We start from the raw sequence: 20,348 nt of genomic DNA, 5'->3' as shown, positions 1-20,348 counted from the left end.
CTTAGCACCCTGTCTTTAGATGTCTCTGTTTCTAAAATAGAGACTGTAACAGTCTTTGCTTCGCAGGGCTCCGGTGAGAACTGGGATGCAATTAATAGAGCATTTGCCTGGCACCAATGAAAGGGCAGAGTTTGATTGAGTTGTCAAGGAACACTTTCAGGAGAGGGTAAAAGGACAGTTAGCCAGGCAGAGAATTGGGGAAAGGCAGAGAAACTCCCATAGACAAGGTTCCCAGTTAAAGGATTCCCTGGAGGCGGAGCAAAGGGTCTGACTGACGAAATCCCCTAGTTGAGGCTAGAGAGGTAGGTTAGAACAGGGCCCTAAGTATGGTGTGGTCATTCTTCCTTTTTGCTAATAATAAATGAGTTATTCAGGAAGCACTCGAGGGGTTAGCTCAGACTAAACCACAGACTGTTTGCAGAGATGGGGAGACTTAGGGATCCTGCTTTTGGTAGAGCAGACAGTCGGGGTATGTGGTGACCACAGAACAGACTTGTACCTCAGCTGCGTTGCATACAGGAAGTATTATGCAGAATTAGCATCTGGCATGAATCCAGTGGTCTATTGACCCCGAATCACCTGCCATAGTCCATTTAAAAGATCACAGTCTCCAAATTGATTACAGTCAAGGTAGTGCTTTAATTTCTTACAGCAAAAGTAATCTAACTCCTAGCCCTGCTCTCCCTAAGGAACCACTCAATAAGATTTCACTTAGTAAATATTTGGGGAAAGATTGATGCTGGTGATCTCAACACGCAGATTAATTTCTCAGGGATAGAATTGACATTGCTACCCGTATATTGTCACCTCCTCCAGCTCTATAATGCTTTCTTTAGGTCTCTGACACTGCTGGAATCATCTCAACTTTATCGCCTTCCTCCTTTAATTCTGCAAATACAGTGGCACTGGTTTTTCAGCAAAGCGTAAATCTGTTTTTAACCCTAGAATCAGGCAGCAAACAGTCGCGGGGTAGGCCGTTCTGGAGAACCTTGGCTAGGATCTTGTCATTGAAACAAAGTTCATCAGTAAGATATCACAGCTTTTATATAAAAAAAAATCTATCCTGGAGTTAATCTCCAGATGGTGGTGATAGGGTGCCCCTGAAACCCTGCTTCTGTTGATTCCCTTCCTGGGTTGTCCATATGTTGACACGGAGCCCACGCAGACATCCCTGTGAATGTTAGCGCTGTCTGAAGGCTGCCGCCAGCATCCTGCCTTCCATTTTTCTCAGATGTTGCTGTTTGGCTACCTCAAGGGCTGGGCGACTTCATTATCTCACATTTTTCTAGATCATGGACTGGAGCAGTTCCAAAGGAGACGATTGGATCTACCATCAACAAAACCTCACTAAAGCCATAAATATTGAACAAATTGGCAGTGGAATGTTTCCCGTGAACCAGGGAAGACATTTGGAGCCATATTGGCTTGACTATAAATTCTGTTTTATCATTTTTCTCATCACAATAAAACTAATTGTAAATGCACTATTGACAACATCCCTCCAGCTCTCCTAAGACCCTCTGTACTCTCTGCTGACCTACGCAGTGGGTCATCCGTCTGGGCAATTCTCAGTGACACTTTTTCTAGTGCATTCCATCTGCTTCCTGAATGAGTTAAAGTCAGCCTTCCATTTTCTGAGCTTTCAAGACATCTCCTGTTTGCAGTGGAAGCTGACTCTGGTGCCTCTGCTCTTTGGGGAGCCAGATGACCGAATTCATGTTAGATCTAGATCTCTTACTCCTTCGTGTTTCTGTCCCATTTTCTCCTGCTTATTATTTGTTTTAAATATCACTATATCGTTATCAGTGAGAATGAAGAGCTACTGACTGCCCATTCTGTGGTAGGGCCAGTGTTCTAAGTAAAGAGAAGTATTACCAAATGACATGTGTGCATACATGCGCCTATTTTACTTCTTTTGCCCGCCCGTCTCACTTAAAGAAAACATGTACTTCCTCTCGATCCTCCCTCCTTTTGAATCCTACGTACTTTCTTCTTCGTGGGTCTCCTGACAGAACATTGTTCAGAACATACAGGGTCTGTCAGGAAAAGAGTTAAAAGCTGCTACCTCTCCAGCTAACTGTAGCCTACAGGCTGCTAATTAGCTTGATGGATCAGCACCTGGTCTGGTTACGAATGCTCGCAAGACCGTTGGCTGCTGGCAGCTGATTCGCGGCTCCCTGAGGTCTGGAGATGTATCAACCTGAACAGAGAGAGCTGGCACCCGCTTAAAGGGTAGCCACAGCCAATTATTCATGCGCTCCTTTGAACTTGACTCGGCTGAAGCCAGAACCGAGCTCCCAGACACGTTGGAGGCAGCTTTTTCTTGAGCAGCGGGTTGCAGCTTCCTGGCACACTTTCCGCTTCTGGTGCCATTACAGTCCGGCGACTAAAACAAATACAGTTCCGCGGTCACCTGAGGTGCGGCTGGGCTGGGCTGGGTACCATTGCTTCAGGGTCTACTCTTCCTTCTGCATCTCTACTCTTTGCTCTGGAGGATGGCATACAATTACACTTTGTTTCCACTTTCTTATTTTGGTGGCATTTTAAAGCACACATCTACCGGTCATAGCAAAATTCAATAAAATATGCTCCTGGAGACTACATGACTAGGAAGCAGTCTGTGTTGAATGCAGGTTTGTCCCATTATTTAGCTATCTCAGTAGATACCAGCCAAGTTTCTTAGCCTCTTGGAGCTTCCTAAAGCTTACCAATAAGCGAAAGAGACTAATTCCTACATCACAGGGTCCTCGAAACGATGGCACAACACTGTGTTCGTTTCTTTTCATTGGCATGCCCTGTACTGCCCATACTGGTCAGCACCAACACTTCAGTGTCTGCTGTGTTTTGAGCCTGGTGGAGGGGCTTGTAAAGAAATAGAAACCACTGTCAGGTACCTCCCCAATACCCTAAATGCAGAGACCACTGAGAAGACGTGGTCCAGGGGTGAAATTCTGACTCAGCGTTAGCTCCGCGCACATCCTCCATGCCAACATGGATGTGAATCTCGGCCTCCTTTCCCCTGTGGTAACCTGATCGCACACTCGAGCAGCAGTCAGCTCCTTTGTCTTGACTGAAGGTTTCCTGAGGGTGGCCAGCTGGAGAAGGTTCAACGTAAACTCCGTGTGAGCGGCTCGTGGAGAGCTCCGTTCATAATTTCCCTTCACCAAAGACTACATTGCCATTACTATTCCCCGCCCCCCATGAAGACCTTGCCCTCACTGACGCCCTCTTCCTCTTGGAACAATGCAAACATCACGTCAGATGTGCACAAGATCAGCAGTCCTCTGTGTCACCGTGAGATGTCACCCCACCTCCCATCGGTGTTTGGAGTATTTCTCCAAACAAGGACGGTGATGGAATGGTACAGGCGGGCAAAGCTCTCGATGCACACACCGTCACAGTTCATCCACACACTGTCTCTATGAGCGTGCATTACTCTGCCAGTTTTATAGATGAGGAAACAGAAACACCGGGCTGCTAGGGAGCCACCTCTGTGAACAAACCCTGCCTTGAATATTTACCGTAAGGCTTACTGGGCGACGGATTGTCGAGCTGTTCCTAGTACATGTCACATAGATGGCAATGGCAGCTTCCTCTGGAAATGATAATAGCAGAAACAAACCTAGCCCCAGCATCATCCCTGTCCCGTCTGTTTCGCGCAGACAACGTAATGAATGTCAACCATAGCGCTTGCTATATAGTTTGCAAAGTCCAGTAAAAGCACAGGCAGGCAAGAGAGCCAGTTTCCCCTCCCCAGACCCTGTCTATCTGACCTGCAGTAGACAAATGATGCTTCTTGGGGATTCTGACCTATAGAATGGTTGAGAGAAAACCCAATAAGCCACAGGGTAAGGATCCCTCCATGTAAAACTCCTTTGTGTACCAGCAGTGGGGGAAGAAGAAGGAAAAGAATTGAATGCAGGCCGACTCCTGTTAATGCCAAATAATGCTACCCAAGCAAGGAGTAGCAATGGCTGTGGGACAAGATAGAGAGAAGAGGCTGTGCAAGGAGCACAAGGTAGAGAACAGGTAACTGGACCTTCATCCTTCATCCCTGGACCACAGGGGCATTGCGACTCGAGACTCCAAGCACCAGCAGGTGGCCGCATGTCCCAACAGGCGCACGTACAAAAGACAAATTCAAAGTCGAAATGATCCAGAATCAATGGGCCGTGGCTTCAGAGCCTTCATCTAAACATCGGGCCCTGTGTCAGGCAGAGTTCTCTAGAGGAACAGAACGGATTGGATGTGTATATAATATAAAAAGGGTCTTTATTGGCTTGCGTGGTAGGGTCGGAGGAGGCCAACAACAGCCGCCTGTTCCCTGAAAAGACAGAACCCGTTGGGAATGCTTCAGCAGTTCCAAGCCAGTACTGAGAGCCTGGAAGTTCCCTAAAGAAAATGCTAGCGTGGAGTCCACGTAGGAAGGCCAAAGAAGCTGGGGTCCAATGGCAGCGGAGGATGGCATCCGCAGTGACGGACGACTCAGGGAGAAGAAAGTAAGGCAAGTCCACACTGACTTTTCCTCAGACCGCTTCGAGAGCAGGCCTCCCTGCCATCCCCAGTTAATCGCTGGGAACACCCCCCCCCCCAGAAGTGCCCAGAGGTGTGTCTCCTGGGAAATTCTCTATGCTATAATACTGACAAGCAAAACCAGCCATGGCAGGCCCTTAGAGATAATCCTGGAACATGGCCAGAGAGCCAACCTTATCAACAATAAATCCTCAAATCAGAGGTCTGTCTAAGAGACAGCGTTGGTGGTGTAAGGGGTCTGGGAAACGGCTCAATGGGTAACAGTGCTGGCTGCTGTAAAGCAAGGAGCCCTGAGTTCAAATCCCTGGGACCCACATTTAAAAAAAAAATCGTGCATCACTGTGCATGCCTGTAGTCCCAGCATTGGGGGGTGGAGACAGATGGGTCCCAGGATCTTGAAGGCCAGCCTTTGGAACAGGAGCATCCAGTTCAAGGAGAGACCTTGTGTCAAAAACTAAGGGGGAGGGGAATAATAGAGGATCCCTGATATCTTCCTCTGGCCTCTGCACACAAACACAGGCATGTGCACCTGCATACACATCTGTACATATGCCACACACATACACATAGGCATGTGTACCTGCACACACGTCTGTACATATGCCACACACATACACATAGGCATGTGTACCTGCACACACGTCTGTACAAATGCTACACACACACACACACACACAGAGGCATTTGTACCTGCATACATGTCCATACATATGCCACACACATACAACACATGTACAGAAAAAAAGAGTGAACAAATTTGAAGACCTAATATACCACATAATAACTTGTTAATAATAATATATACAGCATAATAACTCATTAATAATGCATCATGTACTTGAAATTCACTAAGGGTCTTAAATATTCTCAACATATACAGAGGAAGAAAGCAAGGAAAAAACTATGCAGGGTGATGGATTTGTTTGTTTGCGGGAGTCATTTCATACATCCATTCATAATAAGCATCTTGACAAGTTTCATTTGCCAATTATATTTCAATAAAGTGGGGGGAATAAAACAAATTCTTAAAATAACCAATGTGTAAAGGCTTCCAAATCTCTGCTGTATAAATGCAGAGTACTATCGGTGTAACTGTCGTTACGTAATCACATTGGGCCCGCGCATGGTTATAGGGCTTTTACTTAGCGGCCCCAGATTTATGAGCGCAAAGGACAGTGCCAACACTTGCAGCTCTCCACCAGGGAGGGGATTGTTCTCAGTTCAGTGCACTGACGGCGCTCAGGCGTTCCGAGTGACAGGGTGAAGCCGGTCTGAAGGGAGCATCCTGTTCTTCAAATGCATCTCCCATGGAATGCACACGGAGGAGGCACTGACTTCCAGACCAGAACTGTCTCTTCTTTCCTTCTGAGAAAGGGAGGGGGGAGGAGGGAGGGAGGGAGGGAGGAAGAGAGAGAGAGAGAGAGAGAGAGAGAGAGAGAGAGAGAGAGAGAGCGCTGCCTCCCGGCCCACCCCAGTTAGAAAAGGTTATACATATGCCAGAAGGTTAAGGCAGGAGACACCCTGACCACTGCTCAGAAGAAGCCTGCCTCCCCTTTCCCCTGATATGTAGGGTTGAGGGCACACATTTCCATAAAGCAGCGTTCTTTTCATATAGGTAAGTGTGTTCAGGGATCCAGAAGAAAGCCGTTATTAAACATCTTCTGGTGCTCTATCATAATTGGAGAACGCAGCTGAGAGATGGAAGAGGCAAATTAGGGCGCACTCGCCCTCCATACCCACTAGGAACCATTTAGAGGGAAGTAGTAATTTACTAAATGATAGCCTAATGGCCTGAAAGAGTTAATGGGCTTCCCTCATTACTTCAACCCAGAGAGTCCTCATTGTCCTAAAGAGCCCCAGGCTCTTTCTCTCCAGAGACCCTGTCTGTGTGTGCAGACCTAAGAGATTAAATAGATTCTACCCTGAAGGGCAGACCACACCCCGGGGTTCAGTAGCAAGGGGCTGGGGTCCCTTGAGGATCATCCCCTCCACCTACAGTTAGAATCTCCAGGGATATAGATCCGTGTTTTATTTTCTTCTCTGTAGTCTCTAGGCTGTGACACAATGAAGGAGTGATGCCAGCCATCACCAAGCATCGGGCTGGGGTGTGTTTGAGGGAAGGGATGTTTTACAGCCAAGCTAATACTGTCCTTGCTTGGGAAGAGACCAGCTTTTAACATTTTGCCCCAGGCAGGAGTTATGGGAAAACACATGACACTGGGAACTGGTGCATGCTCTCTCTCTCTCTCTCTCTCTCTCTCTCTCTCGTTCTGCTTACCTAGTGTGTCTTTGAGCCAGTGGCATCGTTAGGGCACAATTTCCTCACCTATATAATAGGAGCAATATTAAGACTCCAACTTCACAGATTATTTCAAAGATGGGATGCACACTTGTATGTTGTGAATAAGGGAAAAGACATCTCCTACAGTAGCTCCTCTCTCGTGGTTTCAGTTACCTTCAGTCAGCTGCGTTCCAGATATATTAAGTGGAAGATTCTGTAAATAAGCAATAAGTAAGTTTTAAATAACTTTTCCTTGCAGTGTACTTTACTGTTATTGTTTTTCACCTCTTGCTGTGCTCAATTAATAAATTCACGTATGTAGAAGAGCAAACAGTTCGTATGGGGCTGGTATTAGCTTTGATTCCAGGCATCCACTGGGGTTTGGAATGTACTCCCCAGTAGACAAGGAGGGATTGTCATTACCAATGACTATTCGGGGGAAATAATTAGTATACTGCTTGATCTTAGAAAGACTGCCTACGTTCTCAGGTCCCCCACAACTTCTTCATCGGGGGAGAGGCGGTAGTAAAATCATGGCAGGGTTCTGTAGAATTACTGAAGCAAGGCATCTGAAGGGCCTGATACACGTCAGGTACACAAGAGGCATGTTCCTTCCCTGTGTACCTCCTTCCCACACCGGAAACATCTTCAGTCAGTACACACCTCCCTGTGCATCCTGGAGCTATGGCTTGGAGAAAACTGAGCTGCATTCTCAGGCTCAGTTTTCTGCTCTTTCCTCTGTTTCCTGCTGTACAGGAAGGAGGTAAACGCGTGAAGACAGCTGTGGGGCTGACCATTATCCTGACGTGCTATCCTGATGTGGCCTGGGACTGAAAGTCTCTGCAAAAACTGCCCCTTTCAAGTATTTCTTCTGCTGTGCATCCGATTCTGTTCTTGATGGTTTCCTCATATTGAATGAGATTCAGTACAATTCTTAATGGCGTGTAGAGAGCTATCAAGTGACCTTGGAATTACTGACCCTAACTTTGAACTTAGCAGACTTCTTGGGGTAGCCAGAACATTCTTCTTTACCTGCTCACATTGCTTCTCGCCATTTCTACTCCATGCGGCTCGATTTCTAGGGTTCATCTGAATGCATCCCTTCCCCCTCTGGCCCATACCCACCATCCAGTCACTCGTATGAACTACTATCTACACGAGTCCATCCTCACCTTATAAAGAGATGGTAAAAAGCCATAGTCCTTGCTTCTGCCCCTGATGTTCCCTTAAAAGCTCACCGCGGAGTGGATCTATGATCCACCGGCAAATGGGAGGGCTCCACCACTCACCCACAGTGCTTCATTCAGGGAGGGTGAGAACAGGGATTCTTCAGGAACTACTAAGGAAGAGGAGGATTCTTTGCATGGCATTTTCTGCACTGGTGAGCCAGCATTGCCAGGTGTCGTTGACGGCCGTGCTGTGGCGAGATCTACCCAGTAGTGGAACTGGTAAGCTGATCCAGAGCTGAGTAATATTGTAGCACAGGATGTGGCCTCTGGTGTATATGTAACAAGTGGTAACTTTAGTAAGGAAACATTCACTCAGTATACAAATTTGTTGTGGTGAAAACCAGAAAGAGAAAAAAAAACATACTAAGTTTCTCCAACTGGTAATGAGCTCTCTGTTGCTGGAAGAATCCAAGCTTTGGCTGTATATTTTGTTAGAAATTGAAGAGAAGACTCCCTGGCAACCAGAGAAGATTGTCATACTTGTATTTAAGTCTCCTTCCAACTCAGGCAGGACGCTTCCCGTGCCAGAAACCTTACTAAAAATGGCTCAAGCAAGATGAGAAAGTTTCAAGTTCTTATAAGGGGTAATGTCTGGATGTTCTCAGCATTGCCACACCCTGAGCCCCAAAAGTTCTCAGTGGAATCCTTTAGTCTCTCCGTCCATATGGGGTGAGGGTGGGGCTCACCCACAGATGCCAACTGGATGCCTTCATCGATCACTCACTGTGCTGTATTTTGAGTGTTTCTCACTGAATCTGAAGCTCATGGATTCAACTAGACTGGCTGGCCAGCAGCCCCCAAGCACTGTCTAGCTCCCCAGTACTGGGGCTGCAGGTACATACTGTCACACCTGACTTTTACATTGGTTTTAGACATCTGAATCAAAGTCCTCATGTTTGCTTGGGCAAGCATTTTTTTTCTTTATGCTTTGTTCTTGGCTCTTTGGGGGGCCCATCACCCATCTCCCAAATAAGTACACACACAGAGGCTTATCTTTCTTATAAATGCCTGGCCCTACCTTGGGTTGTTTTTAGCCAGATTTTTTAAAATTTATTTTTCAGACATCTTTTCTCCTTTAACGTACCGTCCCAGTTCCCTCTCCCTCCCCTCCTCCTGCTCTCTCCACCTTCCATCCACCCCACCTTCCATCCACTCTTCAGAGAAGGTAAGGCTTCCCATGGGGGGAGTCAACCAAGTTTAGCACATCACTTTGAGGCAGGACCAAGTCCCTCCCCCTTACATCTAGGCTGAGCAAGGTGTCTACCCAAAGGGAATGGGTTCCAAAAAGTCAGTTCAAGCACCAGAGCTAAATCCTGGTCCCACTGCTGGTGGTCCCACAGATGGCCTAGCCACACAACTGTCACCCATATTCAGAAATCTAGTCTGGTCCTCTGCAGGTCCCCGGCTGTCAGTCCAGAGTCAGCGAGCTCCCACTCGCTTAAGTCAGCGGTTTCTATGGATATCCCCGTCGTGGTCGTGACCCCTTTGCTCATATTATTGCTCCTCCCGCCTCTTCTCCCCCACCGTGCTCCCAATTTTCTCTGGAGTTCTTGTCTATTTCCCCTTCCCATGGGGAATCTATGTCTGTTTTTCTTAGGGTTCTCCCTTTCACCTAGCTTCTCTGGGGTCATGGATTATAGGCTGGTTGTCCTTTGCTTAATGTCAAATATCCACGTTTGATTGTGTACATACCATGTTTGTCTTTCTTAGCCTTTCTTGGTCTTTCTTAAATTATGCTGCCTACCTTTTGCCTCTGGGCTTTTATCTTTCTCTATTCTTTCTTCCTTTCTTTCTCTCTTTCTTTCTTCCTTTCTTCCTCTGCTGCTAGTTGTGTGGCAGAGTGGTTGACCCCTGATGTCTTCCCCCTTATCTTCTCATTCCTTGATCTTCTATGTTCTCTTTGCCTCCTCCTATTTATTCTCTCTTCCTTCCAGCCCCATCTACTCTTTTTTTCTGCCTTGCTATTGGCTACTCTGCTCTTTATTAGACCAATCATGTGTTTTAGGCAGGCAAAATATCACAGCCTCACAGAGTTAAACCAATGCAACACAAAAGAATGCAACACATCTTTGCATCATTAAACGAATGCTCCACAGCATCAACAAATGTAACACATCTTCAAATAATATTCCACAACATACTTTTCTGATCAAACCATCTCTACAGCTCCCCACCCCCTTCTCCTTTTGTGTGTGTGTTTGTGATGGATTAGTTTCTAAGATTGAATCTCAGGCCTGGAATTTGTGATTCTCCCTCCTCGTCTTCCCCAGTTCTGGAATCATGGCCTTGCACCACCACACCTAGCCTCTCACTTGGTGTCTTTGTTTCTTCTGGATTCTGCACCAGCTTCACCCAAAGGTAGACACTCCAACATTGTTCTCAACAATATCCTGGCAATGCCATGTCCATCAACTCAGAATACCCAGTGGAAGGAGGGATCCTCTTTCTCAATGGGACCAGAAGAGTCCCTGTCCTGTCCCTCCCCAAATGAACCACTGTGCAAAACTGATGGAACCCTCACCTGGCAATGTGTCAGAGATCCACTCCGGGCATCAGATCTATTTGCTATTTATGTTTGTTTTGTAATTCTTCTTTCCTTTGTCCTTCTAACATATTTTAATATATTTAATATACATTGCTAGATAATTACGATATTATATACAATCACCAAAAATCTTTAAAACTGCTTTATCCCCCTACCAAATCCCAGTGGAGGAAAAAAAACCCTGAGATTTTTGTTACTGGTCTTCAGTGCAGAGACGTTCCAGGATGCTTGCACACCTTCTCACTTACTCAGGTGATAAGCTGAGAGAAGGTGCTGGGGGTGGGTGAGCTTGGCTGTTAGTTCTGGGGATAAGGTAGAGGGGCTTCACTATTCTGAAGGCTGATGAAGGAATACCAGGATGAATTCATTCTCTGGATGGGTAATTTGTGCTGCCGGCGTGGTATTGGAGTGTCACAGGGGCATGCTCATTTCAGCCTTAAGCAACACCCTTAAAGACCGATCGCCATTATTTTATAGATGCAGAAGCTGAGGGTGCATTAAGGGTAAGCAATTGCTCACAGAGAGACAATCAAGCTGCCCAGGAACACAGAGCCAAGGCTGCAGGGCCTTTTCGTATCGTGTTCCATCCTTGGGAACTCCCAGTATGGGTCTCTGCTGTGCCTTAAACTGTGTTTTCCCAACAAGTAGCAGACCTTGTAGTCTGACCCATTTAACGAGGGACATCCTGGGGAGATTGGGGTGTACGGTGGTCACTTAGCGAAAGCGTTTACCAGAAATCTTGTCTCGTTGCTAGCCCCTGGAAGTAGCTGCATCTGTTGGTCACGGCTGCCTTGTCTGTTAAAGGTATTTAAAAGGTGAGGTGCTTACCACCTGTGTTTTACAGCTGAAACTAAGTCCCAGGGGTTGGTGGTAAGCAATGATTGCCAGCAGAGGGCTTAGCTATGGCTCAGTGAAGCCGCATGTGGCTCTGGCCTTGGATGTAGTTAACCAAAAAAAGTCCCTAGGTCTTAATTCAGGAGACTGGGGCAGAACATTTACAGCAGATGGGCCTCGGTGTCTACATCCATTCCCCCTGGATTCCAAGCCTGCTTGCCTTCAGGAAAAAGTGTTCAGTCTTCTGCTCAGGCTGGCTCGTCTCAGCTTGGCAGTCAGATCTGTAACTACACTACAGTTAATCGGCTAGTCTGTACATCGCCTTCAAATTGCCGTCTAAACAAAGGGATTTCCCTTTTATTATTATCACAATGAAAGCATGATAGGGCAATAAAAATAACAAAAATCTATTGAGAGCAGGAGTCAGGCTAGGCCTTTGTCTGTCTCGTTACTCCTAAACAAACCTCACACTCAAGAAAGCACAGCGCTGCTTCTGCGGTGGGCAGGCACCACTAAGGACCACATAGGGTTGTTCAGCACCAAAGCCTTTCTTTCCCAATGCCAGGCTCTCCTGAACCCCTCATTCCACTGCGCCCTCATGGCAGTTTCTCCCCACCCCCTTTCTCTTTGTGTCTCTTTCATGTCCTCTTATTTCTGTCCCGTGCCCTCTATCAGAACATATCTCCTTTTTCTTTTTCTTACAAAATCCCAAGCCCTGCTTCCTATATACTGGGAGGTAAAACTCCACAGTGCGGAAATCTAAATCCATATTGATTGTACGCTTATCTCTGCAGTGGCGTAGTTCTGGAAATCTGTCTGCTGAAAATGTATCCACAGTGTTGAAAAGATTTGTGGGTGGGATTTCCCACAACTTTCCTCCTCTAGTTCGGTGGTTATCCCCCAAGAAAAGATGGACAGCATGGTCGCTGCCCAGTGTTCCGACCTCGGACATTTGTTCCTGACCTCATTCTACAGGTAACTGTGGCTGATGATAATCCACTCCCAGGCCTTCCAGCTGCCAGGAATCGGGTGACAGTAGATTTTATCTCTCTTCTGAGCCCCGGGTTTATGTTGTCTGATTTCTCCTTGTTTCTAGTCAGGTAGCAACTAGAATTTGTCATGTCCTAAGCTTTCTCTCGCTTGCTCAGTAAATTTCTTTTTTGTTGTTTATTTTGTTTATTTTTCGGGACCGGCTTCCTCTGTAGCTTTGGAGCCTGTCCTGGAACTAGTCTTGTTGACCAGGCTGGCCTTGAACTCATAGAGATCCGCCTGCCTCTGCCTCCCGAGTGCTGGGATTAAAGGCGTGCACCACCACCGCCCGGCTCAGTAAATTTCTTAATGCCCTTTTATCAAAAGAGCTGTACATAAATACAAGGCCACAGAAGCAAGGCACCATACACCATGCATTCTTATAATGATATTTATAACTGATATCATAATTTAAAATGATAAATGCAATGTTAATGGAAGAAACCTCACTATGTCAGCAAAAAGGTACTTCCCTGGCCAATTCAGAGGAAAAGAAATAAAACATTATTCCTAAGAAAGGTTACATGTTAACTGAAATCCATAAACTGTAATAATCCAAAGAAAGTGTTCCACAAGCCTAGAGCCCTTCTGTAATTTAACTTCCCATCACCGAACAGCTACCTCATCATTTGAATCATAGGCATGAATAAACCAGTAAAAGTATTTTTAATCACTATCTTTGAAAAAAATCACTAATGAGGTATTAAGAATCCTGGGACAGCACTCTGTACTTCATGCACAGAAAAGCGCATGCGTGCACACACACTGTTGAAAACATACACTTGTAAAACTGACACTTTGGCTTTGCGCTTTGCTAAAAGGTTGAACGGAGCAGGTTTTCTCGTGGCTTTCTCACTTTTTAATGGCATTCCTGAGACTACAGGAATGCCATTAAATGACTAAAAAATGTTTGTTTGCTTATCTGGTGCATTTCCAGGCTTGTTTTGCAAACTTTCCATGATAATTCTGAAGGACAGATGCCGTTCTGAATATTTACATTTGTACCCTGCATGTTTTCCAATGGTATTCTGAAAGCGTGTTCCCTTCTTTAAGATTGCTCAAAACAAATGACAAAAAAAAAAACCCAAGACACAAAAATGTAGAATACAAGGATGAGCTAACATTGAGATAAGAAATATTTTTACTGCAGTACTTACAGGTGGGCATGTCTTTCGACAAGACCTCGAAGCCATTCTCCTAGGCACGTAATCGCAGTCGGTTGAAGATTAAGTCATGCCTGAGTCTGTGTTAATTCACAGAATTCCGTACTTGATTCATGGAAACCAATCCCCTTGTATTCAGGTGGTGTTGGGAGAGGAGAAGCTGCCTTTGTGTTCATTAGCTTCCTCCGTCAGGAAGCTCGCCCGCTGCCCCTCTACTTGCAGAACTCCCCCTATGTAGTTCCAGATGGGATCTCAACACTACCGGCACTTTTTCCATGTCCTGGAAATTTTACTAAAACGTTAAACCCATTTCTGATTGGGGTAATTGTTATTCACACAAATAGGTAATTGCCCCTATTCTATTCAAAGGTTTTCCTTTTTAAGTTTTATCTACTTTTATGTATATTGGTGTTTTGTCAGCTTGCACATCTGTGCACCACCTGCATACCGTGCCCATAGAGGCCAGAAAAGGACGTGAGACCACCTGGAACTGGAGTTACAGATGGTTGTGAGCTAGGATGCTGGGAATCCAGCCTAGGTCCTCAACAAGAGCAGCTAGGGCTCTTAACCATTGAACCATCTCTCCAGATCCTTAGAACTCTTTTTGTAAAATCAAGCAGCCATCTCAGTACTGTAAGAGGTGCTTAGTATTTTTTTTTTAATTTTTAATTTAGCTAACTTTCCCAGGTATATTACAAACCCTATTGTGGCTGATTTATCATGCATGGTGTCTCTGTCAGGGTTCAGTCAGAGGAGCGATTCAGTAGGATACATGTTCTAAGAGATGTGTTGGAAAGGATCAGCTTATTTTGGGGGGCTCCCCAGGTGAGTCTGAAGTCTGTCGGGATGCGTGGGCTGAACTCTTGGGAGCAGGTTCCAACCATTACGTTCTTCTTCAGGGAACCCTCAACTCTGCTTTTCGCTTTCTGCCTGAATCAGATCATTTAAGACAATCTCCTTGGGGTCAGTGGACTTTAATTACATCTACAAAACACCTCTGCAATGCCTATGTTAGTGTCTGGATGCCTGGGAACGTTCAGCCAGCCAAGTTACTACACCAAAAAGACCATTACACATAATTACTTCCCTTACCTCCTAACCACCACTCTCAGAGGTGGCTCCCATTATCGTCACATCCATCTTACAAATTGGAATGGCGAGGCTCCGAAGCATTGGGTGGAGTGTGTAAGATCGCAGAACTTTTAGGTGGTGTACCCATGACTTGAATCCACAGATATGATTCCACATTTAGGAGCCAAACCATGTAGTATGCCACTACCAAACAGGTAAGGTATTAGACACTGTTTATCCAAATGTTTACAAAGGCACCTCGTCTCAATCTTTGACATGCTTCTCGGGAAAGTCGCCGCCATTTTTAGGATCATCAGTCCATCCTCTGTCCCATAGAAGATGATGGTCCTTAAATGATCAGTTAATGTTGAGAAGGTTGCATTCTTGATTGAAACAAGTGTTCCCCTTTTCTCTGGAGCTAAGTGTTGGTGTCATGAAGAGTTGGGATTTTTTTTTCTTTCTAAATTGTATCGTTTTTCAAGAAACACTGTATTATTTAAAATGACTAGAGTATGGGCTGGAGAGATGGCTCAGAGGTTAAGAGCACTGACTGCTCTTCCAGAGGTCCTGAGTTCAATTCCCAGCAACCACATGGTGGCTCACAACCATCTGTAATGAGATCTGGTGCCCTCTTCTGGCCTGCAGGCATACATGGAGACTGAACACTGTGTACATAATAAATAAATATTTTTTAAAAAAAAAGCCTTTGTAAAAAAAATAAAAAATGACTAGAGTATTTTTATTTTAAAATTTATTTTTATATGTGTACTTTATTTTTATTGCTTTTATTGAGTTATATATTTTTCTACACTACCTTCCCTTCCTCCCCTCTCCCCTTCTACCTTCTCCTGTAATTCCCACTCCCAAATTACTCAGGAGATCTTGTCTTTTTCTACATCCCATGTACATTAGATCCATGTATATCTCTCTTAGGGTCCTCTTTGTTGTCTAGGTTCTCTGGGGTTGTGGACTGTAGGATGGTTTTTCTTTATGTCTAAAAGCCACTTATGAGTGAGTACATATTATATTTGTCTTTCTGGGTCTGGGTTACCCCACTCGATATGATATTTTCTAGATCCATCCATTTGCCCACAAATTTCAAGATATGACTAGAGTATTTTAAAGATAAGAAACACGAGGCTTTCTAGTCTCCAAATTTAAAATGAGAACTTGAATAACTTTTTAACAGAAGAAAGAATAATTACAAAAAGAAAAAGAAAAGGAATTCTGACACTGAGTTTTCTGGAGGGCCACAATACTGTGACAGGTGTCTGGACAAGTAGCGAGGATCTGTCACTTTGTCCTGCCTCCAGTAAGGATGGCCCTTAGTCAAGTGACTTAGCCCCTTTAGGGAACAAGTTCCTTGTCTATAAGATAAAGGCTTTGGGAACTAGGTCTCACATCTTGAGCCTTTCCTGGAATATTTGAGTTCACAGCAGAACGTCTTTTCCTCTGTAGATTATTTCACATGTTCCCTCAAGTCTGGGGAATGATGCTGACATTTGTTCTTTTATTTTGTTTGCCTTTGATACGCATGAGTACTTCGTCTGAATGTGCATCTGTGCACCGCATGCCTGCCTAAGTCCGGAAGTGTGCATCAAGTCCCTTGGAAGTAGAGTTTCATATAGCTTTGAGGTACCGTGTGTGTGTGTGTGTGTGTGTGTGTGTGTGTGTGTGTGTGTGTCAGGGAGGTAATTAGAATATTGGTTCCTAGGAGAATAATTGATGGGTTTGATCAAGAGAATAGTGAAACTGTGGTGTGTGTGTGTGTGTGTGTGTGCTGGGAAACAAACCTCTGTATTCCACAAGAGCAACTCTCAGCTGCTGAGCCATCTCCAGCCCTCCCCCCACCCACCCAATACCTCTGTCTTTTAGTTTGCACGCCTGGAGGTTCTTCCAAGGTTCCATTAGTACCACGCTGAAGTTTATTCCCAGACGTTTAGCATCAGGGTGAGAATTCTCTAGTTCAGCTGAATGGGACTTGCTAATGGCCACCATGGACAGCAACCTTCCCATCGGGCTGCCTTTTAGAGCTGTTTCCACCTGCTGGCACAAAAGCTGACAGGGAATTAAGTTCCCATTCACTGTCTAGAGATGGTGCAGTCATGCAATGACCTAGAGGTCCCCAATGTTTCCAGAGTGTAGAGCACTCAACGCAGGAGAAAGAAATAGTTCACATCCCGTCTAACAGCCTGCAGTTCATTCCCAGCCGAAGACATCTCTATATCACTCTGCATCAGGAACCTGAAAACACTATCCACAACAGAGCAACACTCCAGGAAACAGTACTCCTCGTGTGTTTTTTTAACTGTAAAACCAAGAAGACACTTTTGCCTCAGTACACCGGGTCTCTGAGCTCTAGAATGAAGTAGTGAACTATATGACCCATCTTCAAAGTCATGGAAAGCTTGCTAGTCTCAAAAAGAACTACCTCAAACATGGCCCTCCTCCTCCCAAAAAAGGTCAGGTCACCCTCATTAGTGTACAGACAACATTCAGTCTGATTCTTTGCCTGTGTAAGAAAGATGTAGAAACAAAAGGTTCCAGTCTGGCCATGCAGCTAAGCCATAAAGGGCTTGCCTGCATGTATAGGATCTATCTATCTATCTATCTATCTATCTATCTATCTATCTATCTATCTATCTATCTATCAACCCCCCAGTGTGTGGGGTTGGGGAGGTGGTGTTTCAGGGTATATTTCTTTCCTGGTGTAGTTGAGAATGTTTATGTAAATTTCATACGATGAAATGTTCATACTTCACAAGTCAGGTAGGCCCAGCTTTAAGTCCTGGGCCTGCTTCTTGCTAGCAGAATAGCCCTAGGAACTGTGTGAATCCCACAAAAGCAGGTAGTGGACAGGGAAGTGGGCAAAAAGTGAATAGTGCTTCTCGTTTCTGAAAGATTTTCTCGTGGTGTCTCCCTTTTGAGACTTTTTCATGTGCAGAGAGAGAGAGAGTAAAGATGAAACTTAGTCACAGGGTTCTGAGGAGGAAATGAGATAACGCACAGCCCCCCCCCCCACACCCGGGAAAAAAAGATGCTTAGTAAACTTTACGTCCTACAAGAAAGGATTCAGGTATCTATTTCGGTTTTTGCAGCTGACCAGAACCTCTGTCTGCCTTAGCTTAGAGGCAATACACGCTCACAGGTAAAGTTGGGGGGGATGAATTGCCTTGCACACGCATTGTTAGAGAGTCATAATGTTATCCATTTCTTAAACATTTCGTTTCAATCTTTACACAGACCCTGAGGTGTTTTGAGACCGCGACTATTCTCTGTGAGAATCTGTGGCTTTGTAGGTACCAAAATAGGCCCCTTAACACTTGCAGGTTCAACGTGGAAAAACCCGAGAAGGGAGACGTGCGGTTGGGCAGATGTGCTCATGGAATATTTATGACATTGTGCAGACTAAGACAAAAATTATTCCTACTTATTCACGTTAAAGAAAACATACTAGGATTTTTCAAAATGGGACAAACGCCTTGTTTTAAGAGCGGTACTTCCTTTAAAATTGGCGTGATTTTGAAAAGAAGCCTTAGCCAAAGTAAAATTTCCACAACTGTTGGTAGTAGTGCAACTGTCAGCTTGGTGGAAACCAGGGTGGGTGGGTGGAGGTGTTTATTTGAGCCTTATCAAATCTTCACTGAGACCCTTTCGTCTACTGGGCCAATGGTACGCCTGTGAGTGCCGCAGGAATCCAAGTCGCACAGGATGGCTCCAGTCCACACAAGTTGAGTTTTACACTGCGGGTGGCTTCTGCGGCGCAAACTCAAAGCGGCTTGGTCAATGGGAGGAAACCCTGGGGTGGCCTCGGAGTTGGGTGGGGGTGGAGGAGCAGAGCCCGTCTTCGCCCACCCGGTTCCCTACCCCTCTCCCCCAGGGCAGTGACAGCGGCAGTGACCGTGGCTCTTGCCGCCCCTGCTGCCGCTAACCGAGCTGGTCACCTGGGCGCCGGTGGAGCTGCCGCCCCAGCGGTGTCTCTCCGAGCGCGAGGAGGGGGCGGCGGCGGAGGCGCGAGATATCCATAGTAACAGAGGATGCGAGGGGCGCGGAGCGCGGGCGAGCCGGAGCACTGAGCCTCCCCCAACCCCCAGCGCGTGCCAGCCGGTCCAGCTAGGCACCCCGCGGCCAGGCGCCCCGCACTCGGCGCGGACTCAAAGGTAAGCCAGGGGTGGCCCCGGTGCGGACAGACACCTCCCACTGCCCCCGCCCTCCGCGGCCGCAGAACAATGGAGAGCGCCTCCCGCTGCCTGGAGACGCCGCCGGGCGGTGGAGTGGGGGGGGGGGGTGTGAGGATGCGCTGCCACCCGCGCTAGCGCGCGCCGCGAAAAACCAGAGTGCGAGCGAGGGCGCGCGGCGGGGGGGCGGGGGCGCGCGGGGAGAGTTGCGGGGGGGAGCGCCTCTCCCACCCTCGCCAGCGCGCTCCCTCCTGGCCCTCGCCGCCGCTCGCGTTCACCAGAGGGGTCCGCAGCAAAAGATGTTCAGAGACGACAGCTAGGGGCGGCAGAGGCGTTAGGCGCACGTCCGCGTCCTCGGGGCGGGAACCCCGGCAGCCCTCGCGGATCCCGGATCCCGGCCAGCCCACGGCCGTCGCTGGTGCGGCGCGGCTCGGGTGAGTGGAGCGCGCGCGCGCGGCACGGCGCGGGGTTCGGTCTCTTCCCCCCGTGCGTGGTCCCCGTTGGCGGAGATGCGGCTCTGAGAAGTGCGGCTGCAGCCGGGGCAGGAGCCGAGGAAGTCCGGGCAGGAAAGACTCGAAGGGCTGCAGAGACGGTTTGCGGGGCGTTTGTGGCAGCCTTGGCTAGCGGTCTCTACTGTGTGGGATTTCTTTTTCGTAACCCATTTTGGTGATTGGTGGGTTTTTTTTCCGCCCATCACTACCCGGAGCTGGGTTCATTCTCCATTTCCTTTTCCTCAACCTTGGGGTTCTGAGGAGTTTGAAGAGGTAAAGTGCCGGGTGTCTTTCCGAATGGTTTGACTTTCACGAGCCTGTGTTTTCCAAAGGTCATTTGTCTTCGGTGTTGGGGAAAAAAAAAAAATCCATGCCAAACCATGCGATTGTCAGGTGTGTTTTGAGTCTCCGGTACTGAGTAGCCGGAACAGCGGCCGGCAGGGACGGCATTGAGCTTGCTGTCTCTCCGCGTGTGGGGGCATACATTGGTCAGTCGGAGAGGGAAGTGGGCATGGACCCTTCAAGCTACGCCTTGGAGAGCAGCAACAGAGCAGGGGACACTGCAGTTTGCTGCTTTCGAGAAGGTCAGGTCAGCATTTCCACTGAAACCTGAAATGTGAGATTCTGTGCTTGTAACTTGCAGGGTATCTTAACTCCAGGCTGAAACTTGCCAAAGCCCGGCAAGGGCTTGTTTTTATAAGGATGTTGGCACCGCTGTTTATTTATCTATTTATTTACTTCCCCCAAGAAAATCAGCCGTTTATAAACGTTGAGTCCCTAAAACAAATGGTCGGCTAGCGAGAGCTTTGTATTTCCAGCGACTGGCCAGATGGGCTATCACACTGCAGTTATTTTTCCTTTCTGAACATTGAGCTGTTAGTCTGAAGACTTAAATTTCGGCATAAGTGCACAGAACTGGAAGCGTATGAACTTCGGGGTCCTTAACTATTCTAAACGCTCGTTGGAATACAGGCTGTGTGGGCACTTGCTTCTG

General features: G+C 46.8%; 1 protein-coding gene across 22 annotated transcripts in view; it reads left to right on the top strand.

Annotated features, from left to right (window-relative positions):
* Nucleotides 1–20,348, top strand: part of Anks1b (ankyrin repeat and sterile alpha motif domain containing 1B) — a 953,532-nt gene that overhangs the window by 792,643 nt on the left and 140,541 nt on the right. For 2 of the 22 annotated variants that reach the window (XM_087901971.1, XM_087901969.1), the window contains exon 1: nt 19,219–19,297. The exons of 16 other annotated variants lie outside the window; for them this stretch is intronic. The gene's annotated coding sequence lies outside the window, so the exon portion shown is untranslated. Of the gene's footprint in view, nt 1–19,214; nt 19,298–19,402; nt 19,628–20,348 lie in introns of those variants that run through there. 4 more of the 22 variants (XM_087901970.1, XM_087901966.1, XM_087901967.1 and 1 more) reach the window with 3 other exon arrangements.

The sequence above is a fragment of the Myodes glareolus genome, chromosome 26, assembly GCF_982192425.1.
Source record: "Myodes glareolus chromosome 26, mMyoGla1.1, whole genome shotgun sequence".
Taxonomy (NCBI): Eukaryota; Metazoa; Chordata; class Mammalia; order Rodentia; family Cricetidae; genus Myodes; species Myodes glareolus.
The sequence above is the reverse complement of the archived record's forward strand: the minus strand, read 5'-3'. Positions and strand labels throughout refer to the sequence as shown.